Source organism: Lissotriton helveticus (assembly GCF_964261635.1).
Source record: "Lissotriton helveticus chromosome 1_1 unlocalized genomic scaffold, aLisHel1.1 SUPER_1_unloc_57, whole genome shotgun sequence".
In the NCBI taxonomy this organism is placed as follows: domain Eukaryota; kingdom Metazoa; phylum Chordata; class Amphibia; order Caudata; family Salamandridae; genus Lissotriton; species Lissotriton helveticus.
The window spans coordinates 1079973-1092082 of NW_027611700.1; the positions used below are offsets into that span (position 1 = coordinate 1079973).

A 12110-nucleotide genomic window follows, 5' to 3' on the forward strand; every position below is an offset into this window, starting at 1 on the left:
CACTGTCATTATGTTAAAGGTTTTGTGGACAGGCCCTACGTCTAACCCCTCTCATACAGGCAACCCCACCCCAGACATGGCCTTTGGCCACACACGTCATGAGATTGGCTGCAGAGTGGCATGTGACCAGGCCCTGCACCCAACCCCATGCAAGCAGCTAACCCCGCCCCATACACGACCTTCTGGCACACGCAGGGTGCGGTTGGTCTCAATGTCCTGGGTGCACTCAGGTAGACTAACGATTTTGTTAAAGAGTCACAACATCGAAATATAATAAGTGGACCTATTGGCTTCATCAAGGGGTGAGAATATAAATCTACATAATGTATACATAGCATAATAGATATATAAATCATCCTTCTCCAAAAATCATGAATGTGTTCATTCAAATCTATATTTCCGAAATTCACACACTACAATGTTTAATAATAGTGATGATCACAAAAATGTTTAATAAGGTTTTAATTAAAAAAAAATCATGTCTGTGAGTCTTTTGTTTTACATAGTGTTTATTATCAAAGCAGTTTGTGGTCTGCTAAATGTTAAAAGAAAGAACCAGAGATTTGCTTTTTAAATTAAAACCAACATATCTATGAATCTTTCTTTTAACATTGTTTCAGCTCACAAAATGGAATCAGAAAAAACACAAGAGGGCCTTGCACTCCAGCTGAAGACCATAGAGCTCCATGTAGGAGTGTTTTAAAAAAATATGGTAAGTTCTCCGGGGGTCATGGATTCAAAGACCCAGGAGACTTCATGTTTTTTTAGAAATGTTGCTGGAAAGCTGTTGCACTCAATGCAGCCCCCCACAACGTTTCTAACATGCTTTGTAGTCCCCCTCTGCCTTCTTGGAGCACCCAAGCTGCAAAAATATACTTTAAAACTCCTGCAGGGCATTATAGGGAACTCTTTCAAGGAGCAACAAATAATAAATGTGTGGTTTATGCCTCTCATTTATTCTTTCTTAAATTCTTTTTATTTATGGTGTTCTGTGCAGCAAAAAACAACAAGTGATGGACTGAATGTGGATCAATGTCACACACTCCCCCAGTCAAAAGATCTGGGCCCAAATCCATCGTTTTTTTGCACTCCACACCACCCTGGGTCAGATAATGGCTTTATGCAAATCAGCTCTGACCCTGTTGCCCCATGGGAACAGTCCAGTCCGAACTACAACAGCCATATCTTTCCCAGACCGGAATCAAGCATCCGAGGACCGGACCGGTTTCGAGGTAACACCTCTCTTCAGCCCGGCTAGCTTGACTCCAAGTGGTGTGGAGTGCCTGGGACCCACGTCTGGGCATCCCCAGCGCACTTAGGGCGGCAATTGCAAAAAACAACAAGTGATGGACTGAATGTGGAGGGTATACTCAGACGTGAGTCCCTTGCTCATTGCACCATCAGGATTCAAGCAAGCCGGGCAGAAGAAGGCTGTGATGCCAGAAACCGGTCCCCGGAAGCTTGTTTCCTTCCCAGTATAAGAATTGGCTTGGTAGTTTGGTTTGCCCTGTTCCCATCATGCACTGGGACAGGAACAGACTAATTTGCATATAGCCAAGTTCTGAGCTGGGATGGTGCAGTGAGCTAAAAAACGGTGATGGATTAAAACCATGATCTCTTGACTTGGTAAGAGTATTCTGCATCATTCAGAAGCTCTGTCCATCACCACCCCCCTTTTCCAAAATCGGATTTATCCACACTATGTGTGGGAGGGTATACTCAGACGTGAGTCCCTTGCTCATTGCACCATCAGGATTCAAGCAAGCCGGGCAGAAGAAGGCTGTGATGCCAGAAACCGGTCCCCGGAAGCTTGTTTCCTTCCCAGTATAAGAATTGGCTTGGTAGTTTGGTTTGCCCTGTTCCCATCATGCACTGGGACAGGAACAGACTAATTTGCATATAGCCAAGTTCTGAGCTGGGATGGTGCAGTGAGCTAAAAAACGGTGATGGATTAAAACCATGATCTCTTGACTTGGTAAGAGTATTCTGCATCATTCAGAAGCTCTGTCCATCACCACCCCCCTTTTCCAAAATCGGATTTATCCACACTATGTGTGGGAGGGTATACTCAGACGTGAGTCCCTTGCTCATTGCACCATCAGGATTCAAGCAAGCCGGGCAGAAGAAGGCTGTGATGCCAGAAACCGGTCCCCGGAAGCTTGTTTCCTTCCCAGTATAAGAATTGGCTTGGTAGTTTGGTTTGCCCTGTTCCCATCATGCACTGGGACAGGAACAGACTAATTTGCATATAGCCAAGTTCTGAGCTGGGATGGTGCAGTGAGCTAAAAAACGGTGATGGATTAAAACCATGATCTCTTGACTTGGTAAGAGTATTCTGCATCATTCAGAAGCTCTGTCCATCACCACCCCCCTTTTCCAAAATTGGTGTTCTGTGCAGCTCCACTCCCCGAGCCTTTATAGGCCCCGGGGACCCCACCCCCAGGGCTGTACTCATTTATTTAGGGAAGGGGTTCTTACCTCTGCGGGACCCTAACCCCGGGAGGTTTTCTATTATAGCTTCTGAAGATTCACTAAACTACTTCAACATTCATTACAATGGTATGGTTTTGCCCCAGTGTGTGTTTGTTTGTCTTTGTAGGTCTGGTATTTGACTAAAGCTCTTCACACATTCACTGAACTGAATGTTTTCCCCTGTCTATGTTCATTGATGTATTCGTAGGCCTTATAAGTGACTCAAGTTCTTCACAAATTCAGTGCGATTGAATGGCTTTGCCCGTGTGTGTTCTTGGAGGAATCCTGAGATTTGAGGAATCACTAAAGCTACTTCAACATTCTTTGAAATTGTATTGTTTTTCCCCAGCGTGTGTTCGCAGATGTGTTTGGAGGTTTGGAGGGTTGATAATTGACTGAAGCTCTTCACACATTCACTGCACTTGAATGGTTTTTCCCTAGTGGGTGTTCGCTGATGATACCTAAATGCTGAAGAGTAACTACAACTACTTCCACATTCATGCGATTATGTCATTTACTGTGTGTATTCGCTGAAGATTCTGTAGGTCTGGTAATCGACTAAAGCTCTTCACACATTCACTGATGCTCATTTACGTGTGCTGATTTAATAAAGCTCTTCACAGCCCTGTGTGTGTTTACTGATGAATCCTTACTACTAAAGAGTCACTAAAACTACTGCCACATTCACTGCAATAGTATGTTTTTTTCCACATTATGTGTTAGCAGATGTCTTTGTAGATGTGATAACCTATTAAAGCACTTAGCACATTCACTGCAAGGGTATGGTTTTTCCCCTGTGTGTGTTCGCTGATGTCTTAGGAAAGATGATGAGTCGCTAAAGCTCTTCACACATTCACTGCACTTAAAGGGCTTTTCCCCTGTGTGTGTTCGCTGATGTACTTGTAGCTGTGATAACCAACTAAAGCTCTTCACGCATTCACTGCACTTGAATGGCTTGGCCCCTGCGTGTGTTTGCTGATAAATCCTGAGATTTGAGGAATCACTGAAACTACTTCCACATTCATTGCAATCGTAAAGTTTTTCGCCAGTGTGTGTTCGTTGATGTCTTCGTAGAATTGATAATCGACTAAAGCTCTTCACACATTCACTGCACTTGAATGGCTTTTCCCCTGAGTGAGTTCGCTGATGAATCCTTAATTTTGAAGAGACCATAAAAGCACTGCCACATTCACTGCAATTATATGGTTTTTCTCCTGTGTGTCTTCGCAGATGTATTTGGAGGCTTGATAAGTGACTAAAGCACTTTGCACATTCACTGCACTTGAATGGTTTCTCCCCAGTGTTTCTTCGCTGATGTGTTTGTAAGTTTGATAACTGACTGAAGCTCTTCACACATTCATTGCACTCGAAGGGTTTTTCCCCTGTGTGCGTTCGTTCATGAGTCCTTAATGCAGAGCAATGGCTAAAGCTACTTCCACATTCATTGCAATGGTATGGTTTTTAACCTGTCTGTGTTCGCTGATGAATCCTTAACGCTGAGCAACATCTAAAACAACTTCCACATTCATTGCAAACATATGGTTTTTCCCCTGTGTGTGTTTTCTCTGATGTATTTGTAGATCTGGAAAACGACTAAAGCACTTTGCACATTCACTGCACTTGAATGGTTTTTCCCCTGTGTGTGTTCGCTGATGCTCTTTTAGGTGTGCTGATTGACTAAAGCACTTTGCACATTCACTGCACTTGAATGGTTTTTCCCCTGTGTGTGTTCGCTGATGCTCTTTTAGGTATGCTGATTGACTAAAGCACTTCGCACATTCACTGCACTTGAATGGTTTTTCCCCTCTGTGTGTTCGCTGATGAATCCTTAATGATGAAGAGTCAATAAATGCACTGTCACATTCATTGCAATGGTACGGCTTTTCACCTGTGTGTGTTCGCTGATGGCTTTGTAGGTTTGATAATTGCCTAAAGCTCTTCTCACACTCACTGCACTTGAATGGTTTTTCCCCTGTGTGTGATTGCTGATGTCTTCGTAGTTCTGATAACCACCTAAATTTCTTCACACATACACTGCACGTGAATGGTTTTTCCCCTGTGTGTGTTCGCTGATGATTCCTTAATGTTGTGGAATCACTAAAAATACTTCCACATTCATTGCAATTGTATGGTTTTTCCCCATAATGTTTTAGCTGATGTCTTTGTAGCTGTGATAACTGTCTAAAGCACACTGCACATTCAGTACAATGGTATGGATTTTCCCCTGTGTGTGTTCGCTGATGACTTTGTAGGTTTGATGACTGACTAAAGCACTTTTCACATTTGGTACACTTGAATGGTTTTTCTCCTGTGTGTGTTCGCTGGTGTCTTTGTAATTCTAATAACCTACTAAAGCTCTTTACACATTCACTGCACTTGAATGGTTTTTCTCCTGTGTGCGTTCGCTGATGTCGTTGTAGTTCTGATAACCTACTAAAGCTCTTTACACATTCACTGCACTTGAATGGTTTTTCTCCTGTGTGCGTTCGCAGCGATGACAAACTAAAGTGCTCATTACATGTGTCTGGTTCTTCTTTCTTGCTTAGTGTCTGTGGGTCGGGGATATATTTTTCTACATCCCATGACTGCGTTTCCTGATGGGCCAACATGGTTGATAACGCACTTATGTTATTCTCAAACCCTGTATGTTTGTGGTATTTTGCACGTTTGATTTCTGATTTAACAATAACTTGCAATAGCCATTAAATATTTGCCACACTCATAATATATATAATGTTCCTTTGAAGGTGATTGTGCCTTCAGATTGAATGATGGTTTTGCATGCTTGTGGGTAAAGATTAATCTTCCTTCTGGTCGGTACAAATTGGGACAGTCTGCTGTGTTGTAGATAGCAGAACTCCTCTTTCCTTTACCCTTTGGTTGTTTGTCTCCACTCCGTTGTGCTTTCACTGGTTGCTGCAGTTTTGCCAGAAAGAGTTCACAATACACCCAGAGCACTGAATGATGGTTCGTTATCACGTTAGAAAGCAGAGCACTGCTGTAACCACATCATACCATTCCCATGATCACAGCTGGTGTTGGACGCCTGTTGACACATGAGGCGGTTTGTGAATGTTGTTGCCTTTATTTTCTAGAGTTAATTTATCAGTCTTGTGGCGTGGAGGTGCACAGGTCAGACTCTAACATCCACTGAACTGCCCCCGACTGCTTCATCCAGGATCTGTCAGTTTAGGTGCAGGTTCCTCTGTCGCTGACTGCACTGATATTTTCCTGAATACCGGAGCTCATTGTTGGGGACTGATTTTTGTAGATTTGAAATGTTATCTTCATTTTTTATAATAATTTCATGCATTCAAGGCTTGCTTTCTGTAGGATGTAAAGAGATTCACAATTAGTAAATGAAACATAATGGAATGTGAATAAACACTATTTACCAGGTTGTAAATTACTTATATTCTTTACCATCTTTGAAATTTTGCAAGGAGTATTTCACCTTACACTGAAATTTAACTAAAGGTTCTGTTGATCATGTCACTTCTCATTAACGTCAAAGAAAGGAGATGATTTACCAGTGTTCACAGAGTAACGCAGTGAAGAAAGGGTACCCACGGAGCACCCATATGCTACAAATAAGGTTTTAGGTAGAAGCACATGGACAAGATTTCCGTTACACAAGAACTGATTGTGAAAAAAGAGGGATCAGTGTGGGCTGCTGTTAATTCAGTAACTCTTCAGGAATTGTGTAGCAGCAACCAAATGGAGGACATCAAGAACTGCAATGAATGGATCACCACTGGCACCTACACCCTGGACCCCCTCAAGCATAGCAGCAACCTAACGGAAGACATCAAGAACTGCAATGAATGGATCACCACTTGCACCGACACCCTGGACCCCCTCAAGCATAATAGCAGCACCCTAACGGAAGACATCAAGAACTGCAATCAATGGATCACCACCTGCACCGACACCCTGGACCCCCTCAAGCACAGCAGCAACCTAATGAAGACATCAAGAACTGCAATTAATGCATCACCACCTGCACTGACACCCTGGGACCCCTCAAGCACAGCAGCAACCTAATGGAGACATCACGAACTGCAATAAATGGATCACCACCTGCATCGACACCCTGGAACCCCAAGCACAACAGCAACCTAACGGAAGACATCAAGAACTGCAATTAATGAACCACTACCTGCACTGACACCCTGGGACCCCTCAAGCACAGCAGCAACCTAATGGAGACATTAAGAAATGCAATAAATGGATCACCACCTGCACCGACACGCTGGACCCCCCAAGCACAACAGCAACCTAACGGAAGACATCAAGAACTGCAATAAATGGATCACCACCTGCACCCACACCCTGGACCCCCTCAAGCACAGCAGCAACCTAATGGAGACATCAAGAACTGCAATAAATGGATCACCACCTGCACCGACACCGTGGACCCCTTAAGCATAATAGCAGCAACCTAATGGAAGACATCAAGAACTGCAATGAATGGATCACCACCTGCACCGACACCCTGGACCCCCCAAGCACAACAGCAACCTAACGGAAGACATCAAAAACTGCAATGAATGGATCACCACTTGCACCGACACCCTGTACCCCCTCACGCACAGCCGCAACCTAACGGAAGACATCAAGAACTGCAATGAATGGATCACCACCTGCATCAACAACTTGGACCCCCACACAAGGATACGAGCAGCAACCTAATGGAAGACCTGAAGAACTGCAATGAATGGATCACCACCTGCACCGACACCTGGACCCCCTCAAGCATAGCATCAACCTAACGGAAGACGTCAAGAACTGCAATGAATGGATCACCACTTGCACCGACACCCTGGACCCCCTCAAGCATAATAGCAGCAACCTAATGGAAGACATCAAGAAATGCAATTAATGGATCACCACCTGCACTGACACCCTGGATCCCCTCAAGCACAGCAGCAACCTAATGGAGACATCAAGAACTGCAATAAATGGATCACCACCTGCACCGACACCGTGGACTCCCTCAAGCATAATAGCAGCAACCTAATGGAAGACATCAAGAACTGCAATGAATGGATCACCACCTGCACCAACACCCTGTACCCCCTCAAGCATAATAGCAGCAACCTAACGGAAGACATCAAGAACTGCAATGAATGGATCACCACCTGCATCAACACCTTGGACCTCCCTCAAGGATACGAGCAGCAACATAATGGAGGAAATCAAGAACTGCAATGAATGGATCACCACCTGCACCGATACCCTGAACCCCCTCAAGCATTCCAGCAACCAAACACATCAAGTACTGCAATGAATGGATCACCACCTGCACCGACACCTGGACCCCCTCATGCATAATAGCAGCAACCTAATGGAAGACATCAAGAACTGCAATGAATGGATCACCACCTGCACCGACACCCTGGACCCCCCAAGCACAACAGCAACCTAACGGAAGACATCAAAAACTGCAATGAATGGATCACCACTTGCACCGACACCCTGTACCCCCTCACGCACAGCCGCAACCTAACGGAAGACATCAAGAACTGCAATGAATGGATCACCACCTGCATCAACAACTTGGACCCCCACACAAGGATACGAGCAGCAACCTAACGGAAGACCTGAAGAACTGCAATGAATGGATCACCACCTGCACCGACACCTGGACCCCCTCAAGCATAGCATCAACCTAACAGAAGACGTCAAGAACTGCAATGAATGGATCACCACTTGTACCGACACCCTGGACCCCCTCAAGCATAATAGCAGCAACCTAATGGAAGACACCAAGAAATGCAATTAATGGATCACCACCTGCACTGACACCCTGGACCCCCTCAAGCACAGCAGCAACCTAATGGAGACATCAAGAACTGCAATAAATGGATCACCACCTGCACCGACACCGTGGACTCCCTCAAGCATAATAGCAGCAACCTAATGGAAGACATCAAGAACTGCAATGGATGGATCACCGCCTGCACCAACACCCTGTACCCCCTCAAGCATAATAGCAGCAACCTAACGTAAGACATCAAGAACTGCAATGAATGGATCACCACCTGCATCAACACCTTGGACCTCCCTCAAGGATACGAGCAGCAACATAATGGAGGAAATCAAGAACTGCAATGAATGGATCACCACCTGCACCGATTCCCTGAACCCCCTCAAGCATTCCAGCAACCAAACAGAAGACATCAAGTACTGCAATGAATGGATCACCACCTGCACCGACACCTGGACCCCCTCAAGCATAATAGCAGCAACCTAATGGAAGACATCAAGAACTGCAATGAATGGATCACCACCTGCACCGACACCCTGGACCTCCTCAAGCACAATAGCAGCAACCTAACCGAAGACATAAGAACTGCAATGAATGTATCACCACCTGCATCAACACCTTGGACCCCCCCCCCTCAAGGATACGAGCAGCAACATAATGGAGGAAATCAAGAACTGCAATGAGTGGATCACCACCTGCACCGACACCCTGAACCCCCTCAAGCATACCGCAACCAAACAGAAGACATCAAGTACTGCAATGAATGGATCACCACCTGCACCGATACCTGGACCCCCTCAAGCATATCAGTAGCAACCTAACAGAAGACATCAAGAACTGCAATGAATGCATCACCACCTGCATCAACACCTTGGACCCCTCCTCAAGGATATGAGCAGCAACCTAATGGAAGACATCAAGAACTGCAATGAATGGATCACCACCTGCACCAACACCCTGGACCCCCCTCAAGCATACCAGAAACCAAAAAGAAGACATCAAGTACTGCAATGAATGGATCAACACCTGCACCGACACCTGTTCCCCCTCATGCACAGCAACAACCTAACGGAAGACATCAAGAACGGCAATGAATAGACCAGTTTCAGGGTTTTACCCCTCTTCAGCCAGGGTAGCTTGATTCCAGTGGCACAGTGAGCCCAGGACCCATGTCTGGGCATACCTGGTGCACTTAGGGCGAGAAAGTAAAAGACACACAATTGATGGACGGAATGCAGAGCAAATCAAAACATTCACCCCCAGTCAAGACTGATTTGCATATGGCTGGGTCCAAACTGGAATGGCATGGTGATCAAAGCAACAATGGAATTAGGCGCAGATCTCTGTACTGGGGTGAATATATGACATTGTTCTGCATTCTGTCCATCAATTGTTCGTTTTGCATTTGTCACCCCGAGTGGGACGGGTATGCTCAGACGTGAGTCCCATGCTCTCCATGCCACTGGAGTCAAGCTATCCTGGCTGATAAAATGTGGAAAAGTAAATTTTGCCAAGTTCTGTGTCCCTACGCCTCATCCATCATATGTTATGTGTGCATGACCAATATGCATCTGTTATTCCCCATGTCTGATAAAGACACAATTATAGTTGTGTCCACCTCTAGTATGCTATTTTCCAGTCCTCGTGAATACTACGAATATTAGGCCTAGGTAAAGTAATGTTGCCACGGTTCTCAGTATGCACGTTATTCCAGTATAAAGTCCCCGTTTCCAGGCCTCAAAAGGGCCCGGACATCAGATTCAGCTCCTGTCTCCTGAAAGCCTCGCTGAGGAGCGATACAGCCCCCACCTGTATCCTCGACCCTTCACTTACTTCCTGCCTCGCAGTGCCCGGTGCAGCTTGGCTCTGCCTCTGAGTCTGCCAAAAGTATGTTATAGTTCCAGTTATCAGTTCAGTCCTCCTTCTTTGCATTCCTAAGCTACTGAACTGCATCAATAGTTTCCGTCATTGTCTAGCCTATTCGGCTCCACGTTAGAGAAATACTGTATTAATGGTCATTTAATATTCTTCATCACGCACTACATGTAGAATAATGCATGGTCCAGTCTTAGAATCAAGTTAGCTTTTCCCCTCATGACTTCTAGTTTATATCAACATGTTCCCTAAACATCAGATACCAGATAGGGTTTAGGTACATGTCGCTCCGACCCTCCAGACTCTAGTCTCTGCTCCTAGCACAGAGTTCGTAGCCCCCAGCTTCTCCTAGTAACACGTCATTGCCAGTTTTCGCGCACCACCAGGTTAGAGGTCCCGGCTCCTTAGGTAGCCCCCTCCTATGTTTCCGCCCATTCATGACATATTCTGTTACGTTTGCATCACATGTCTATGTATACTCCCAGTTACACCTACTTTTACTGTTATCTCTCGCGACTGCTACGCGTCACGCCTTCTGCTCCACCCACTGCTACGCCTACTGCAATGTAATGCTATGTGTTTGCGCTATGTATATAAGTTGATGTATTGTTATTAAAAAGCTAGCGCGCTCATCCCAGATCAAGCCCCGGCAGCTGCTGGGCCCCAGTTGTCCTGCTGGGCCCTGTCACCTCTGTTCCTATGCAGGTTGTCCTGATCCTGTCCTTATGCTGTAATAAACCTGCAGAAACTCCTACTACCTCGAATCTTGACTCTTATTTTATTGAGCTATCTGTTATTCATTCATTCATTCAAAAATAGATCCGGTATTATTTATTTATATACCACATAATGGCGCCCGAACAGGGACTTGCCCTTTCCCCACGCGTCGGTGAAGCCACGCCGACCCCCTGACCCTCTGCAGTCGTGACGGAACCATACCGTGCACTGGCAGATATTTCTGCTCCAAGTATCCCTCAGGCCCAAGGAGGAGACGGAGGAGGCGGTCCAGCATCCAAACGAGACGGTGGAGGAACGCGGCGAGTCCCGACCAGAGCCCAAGCCGAGAGTCCAAGGTCCGAGGTATCCGGAGGCCCACCTGTAACTGAAGTCCGAAGTTCGTCGTCCGCAGTCCAGTCCAGTCCGAGGCCTTCCGTTCCGTGCTGCCCGGTGAGTACCATTGCTGGGGCAGTATCTAGACAGGACCAATCTAAATTGACTCCTGGTCCGTGGGTTGGTGGTGCCCAGACTCACAAACGAAGTGTTCACCTAGGTGGATACGGGTCTTGATGCGTCCCTTTATGGGACCGGTATGTTCCGTACTGTTACAGCAGTGCATCCAGTAATTCTAGTCTGTTCCGTTCTCGAGAAATTCTGTTCTGTTTCTGTTCTCAGTATTCCAGGTAATATTCTGTTCGAACTGTTATTTATAATGTTCTTCATGTATTTTACTGTTGTGGTATGAGTGTGATGTGATTTCGTGTTTTTATTGTGTATTGTATTGTGTCCAGATTACAGTTCAGTCATGCCTATATTTTCCAAGTTACGTCAGTTAAAAACTAGAAAGGGTCTGTTAGAGGAAGCGGTTCCTGTCCCGCCCAGGGACAGTCCAGGTCACTTTATGTATCAGAAACATGGCATAAGCGCCATAATGTATCTAGATTTATGGGTAGAGTATACCAAACAGTTAGAAGAAAAGTATAGATGGCCCGTATCGGGTACATGGGATGCCGAATGTATCATGCGAGTGGAAGAAGCATTATGGAAAAAGAAAGCCAGACAGTCACAGAAAGATGCCATCGAGTTATGGCGTAAGGAAGCTCATAGAAGAACCGAGAAAGAAGTCAGAAAGTCAGAGTTAAGTAGAGAATCCCAGGAACGAGCCCAAGAAAGAGAATTAATCGAGATAGGTGAACAAGTCAAAGCCGAACAGTCAGACAGACAGAGGCATGCCCTCATTAAGGGTATGTATCCTCTTCTTGCCGAAGGTGTGCCA

At 45.6% G+C, this 12110-nt stretch overlaps 1 pseudogene; it reads right to left on the bottom strand.

Annotated features, from left to right (window-relative positions):
- Nucleotides 1–3156: 3156 nt before the first annotated feature.
- Nucleotides 3157–12110, bottom strand: part of LOC144806255 (uncharacterized) — a 93802-nt pseudogene continuing 84848 nt past the window's right edge.